General features: G+C 39.8%; 1 pseudogene; it reads right to left on the bottom strand.

The window, feature by feature from the left end:
* Window positions 1-268: 268 nt before the first annotated feature.
* LOC146719226 (uncharacterized) lies at window positions 269-1,370 on the bottom strand (annotated as a pseudogene).
* Between the last annotated feature and the right edge of the window lie 3,153 nt (window positions 1,371-4,523).

Below are 4,523 nucleotides of genomic sequence, written 5' to 3' on the forward strand. Positions count from 1 at the left end.
TGTTTTCGTATCAAACAGTATACACAAGCCATCATCTACTAAGCACACAATGCGCCAACTGCACACTGATGGTATGAATACCAAACACATCTGGCTTTTGCTTTCTCTGTCTATAGATGTCAATTTGAGGTCACACTTTTGTCATAGTATCATGTAAACATACAAGGATCCAAACTTCAAGTATTGGTGTTTATTCACACTCATCAAAACTAAGACAAAGTCAGAACACAAAATAGGAATTTCACAAAAAAAAGGAAAAAAAAGACAATCAGCCTACATCATGTCGTCTTTCTGGGTCCGGCCACAAAATTTCGTCCACATCGCATGCGATATCCTTCAGTCCAAGGGGAAAATATCTCCTTGAATGCCGTATCCAGGCCTGACATGATGCCTGGTCAATATCTCCACATGCCTCCTCCATTGCCTGTAAAAGGGCTACCTGTTGATGAGGATGACGGTCGTACACTTTCCAGCGCCAGGCAGAGAACTCCTCGATGGGATTTAAGAATGGAGAGTATGGAGGGAGGTTTAGTGCCATGAAGGATGGCTGGTCTGTAAACCAGTTGCGGACCAAAGCAGCCCCATGGAAACTAACATTGTCCCATATGATGACATATCGGGTCTGCTCTGGTCTCTGAACAGTGAGCATGTCATGCAAGGTGTCCAAGAATGCAATAATGTGTGCAGTGTTGTATGGGCCTATGGTTGCATGATGGTGAACAACACCATTTTGGCTTATAGCTGCACACATGGTTATGTTACCACCACGTTGTCCTGGGACATTGATGATGGCACGGTGTCCAATAATGTTCCTGCCACGTCTCCTGGTTTTACTGAGGTTACAACCGGCCTCATCTACAAAAAGTAGCTCATGTCCCATTGCATCTGCTTCTAGTTCCATCACTCTCTGGACAAGACAAAAAAAAATGCAACACATCGGGCCCATGCACAGTACTACAGTATGCACTTCCAAATTCAGAACCAATGACACTAGTTTACCTGCACATAGTCATATGCTTTACACGTTCTGTGTTTCTCTCGAAAGGAACTCTGTAAATTTGCTTCATTCTTATTCTGTGGCGCGCAAGTACACGACTTAGTGCAGAAATGCTTGCACTGCGCATATTTTGAAAGATGGTGTCATTATCAATTATGCGCTGCTGTATTTCGCGCAGTCTTATTGCATTATTGGCAATCACCATGTTCACTATATGGGTCTCTTGCTCTGAAGTGAACATTCTGCCTCTGCCCCCAACATCTGGACGTCTAGCAATTCTGTAAAGTAACAATTTCTGTATTTTTGCATGTATGGTACTGTTGTGTTTCTCATTAGAGTATGGCAGTGCTACGAAGTCCTTACCGATTCTCATTTCGAAATGTCCTAATGATACTTGCCACAGTGTAGCGGCTCAGTTTAGGCTGAACCCGTTGGCCAGCTTCCCTCAGGGTCATCCCATGGTTGATGACATGGTCCACTATTGTAGCTCTGATGTCATCAGTTATTCTGTTTCTTACTTTTCTTACCCTTCCTCTTTCTCCTCCTTGTCCTCTTCTTGCTCCTCCTTGTCCTCTTCCTCTAACTTCCTCTAACCCTCTTGCTTCTTCACCTCCACGTCCTCTTCCTCCAACTTCTTCACCTCCACATCCTCTCCCTCGGCCTCCTCTGATTCTCACTCTTCTCACTCTTACTGCTCCTTCCATTGTACTCCACATAGACAGCTTACCTGTGGCCTGTTTATAGTGCTTAGGCTGATTGCAAAGTGGACTAATTATCTAAAACAGTTTTCACATGTGACAGTGTGCCAGACAGTTGGCAAAATAGTGTTAATGATAGCCATATGTAGCACTTACGTGGAGTTACATAAAGTACCAATGGATAATTACTAAGGTACTAAGTAATTTGGGCTAGTATCAGAAGACTGAGAACGACTCTTAGAGCTCTGGCACACGAATGGCAGAGAAACCAGACAAACACAGTTGTGTGGCTTTTAAAAATACTTTAGTGATGTTAAGCCTTGTAAAATAAATTTGTAAACAACACAGTATCACAACAGAATGTCAAGTATATAAATTTCCCCCAAAGTAGCAAAAAAAATAGAGTTAAATAAAATTTGTGCACACAAGTAAAAGAATTAGTCTTTAAGTCCAAATGGTACCGGTGGGGCCCGTGACAAACAGGTGTATTCCAATAGAATTCGTCCGACAAGGAGTGTGTGGGTGATTGTCTGTCCTACCGTACTACTTGTACAGTAGAGGATTGTAGTCCATCAATGTGCAAATGAGTGTGCGTGTATATGTATATCGTCTCCTAGGATCTTGGGTTGGCTCGCCATCCAGTGAACACTGGAACACTCTGGGTTCTGGAATTGCTGACCTGGTCTTTGGATTCGTCCCATATAAAAACCTGACCTATAAACAATGGCCAAATATATGTCACGTACCCTTTAAGGATGACTCTCACAAATTAACCTAAGGTAGTGTCACAGTGCAGTAACTACTATTCAGATCAGCTATCATCAATTCAATCATCATCAACTCAGTCATGTTGTACAACATTAAAATATCAAGTTTCAAAGGCCAAAGTATCAATATCCAAAATTTCACAGTATCAAGGTTCAATACTTATTTGTAACCTGCAGTAACATTAAAGATTATCTACAAGGTTGCAAACATTCAGGAATTATAGTCACCATATGATTCACTTTCATTGTAAACATTAATTACATCCATCAAAATAACTCACTGTACATATATATCTAATCACAAATAAATAAGCATATTACCCCTTTTAAGAAATGGAATAATATGCAAATGCTTATCAGAAATTGAACAAAGTGCAAATAATCAATTTCAATAACACGTAAACACAAGGACTCAGTCCACAAATAGGAGTATTAAAATAGACGTGCTTAATTCCGCTTGTACCATAGGCCTACTAGTACAAGTGGAAATACACTAAAAATTACCTCCAAGTGTTCAATACTGAGTATTGTAAAACAACTGATTGACATCAAAATTTAAACAGGAAGCAGGATAAAGTCTGCTTACAATTATCTCTCAAAGTTATTTTTAGCTGCTTTAACAATTTACAGCTTTTCACATGTTAATGACTTAGTTAATGATCTAACTAGCATAACAACAGTGCGTTTCAGAGACATCGAACAACTGTACCCACACTCCACACATCACGTGTCTGATTAGCCACATTTAGCTTACCGCCGTCGAGTGGATGCTCAGCATTTACGTGGAGCCACAGCTCAGTAAACCTTCCGGTTTCGCTCTGCCCTTGACAACAACAAGTGCAAATACATAATTTGTGAAAAATATCAGTTTAGATGGTATTTCTTTTAACTCGTTAGAGGTTAATTTCTCCAGCTTACCGATAACAAAAGTTTTAGTCCGTCTGCTCTGTTCGGCTGTAGAAGCAAGAGACTGAAAACTTGGGAGCTGGTACTAAGGAGGGACAAGAGCTGCCTAGAGCTTCACCGATTGGCTGACATGCGAGGAGTGGAATAAAACAATAGGCTCTCATCAGAGCTCATCAACCCTCTGAGAAAACTTAACCCTTGTTTGACCAGAGCATATCATATATAATCTGCGTCCCTTCTATGTTTAAATAAATATTTTGATCTCATTTCACTTTCATTAACAGGGACAGTAAGAACAGGACAATGAACATTAAATGTTTTAATTTTTCTTCTCTTTTTGTTTGAGATGATTTTAGGAACTGGGTTACACATACATGTGTATAATTTTGCTAGGAGTGTGTTGGAAATTTGGTAATTGAGTGTAAGCAGTGAGTTGTGTTTAAAGTTCTGCAAAAAGAGTGTTGTGCAGTGAATTGTGCCTACAGTTTTGCAAAGTGTGTGCTACAAAATTGCAAACTGAGTGCAAAGCAGTGTTTGTGCTTTTAGTTTTTGCAAACTCAGTGAGTGGTTTTGCTTTAAGTATTAATAATTTTAGGAATTGTGCTATAAGAATCACAGTTAGGGTTAAAGCCATCAGAAAAAACTGTAATAGCATGGTGTCTGTAAAGTTGGTGCTGTTTTCCTAAATGGCATGGATTTTCAACAATTGCTGGACTTACCCATTACAATGCTAAATTTAATGGCACAAAACTAAATTAAAACAGAAGTACACCTTGAAACATGAAACTCAAATGCTAAGCATAAAGAAACCAGATTTGGAGGAACACAGAATTACTACAGTATAAAGACATAGATAGCAAAACATGGAAAGACTGGGGAGATGACAATCAAGACAGAACCCTAAAACAATAATATCACTAAACTGAAAGTCATCATAAAACCAACAAAGTTAATCAGAAATCAAAAACTACACAGTCCTGTCTCCATTCCTCAGATTTCCAGTACAACAGTGAAACATGCCACCTGAAGCTCTCTGCAGTGGTTGGGTGTATTGAGGGTGAGCAGGAGTTGGAGCCAATGAGAACTTCATGGAGTGGTCCAGAAGAAATCACCTTCTTCTGAATGCCAGCAAGACAAAATAGATGGTGTGGAAAA

The sequence above is a fragment of the Copadichromis virginalis genome, linkage group LG1 (assembly GCF_057382275.1).
Source record: "Copadichromis virginalis isolate Kocher_CV1m ecotype Utaka linkage group LG1, C_Virginalis_male_GT1.1, whole genome shotgun sequence".
Taxonomy (NCBI): domain Eukaryota; kingdom Metazoa; phylum Chordata; class Actinopteri; order Cichliformes; family Cichlidae; genus Copadichromis; species Copadichromis virginalis.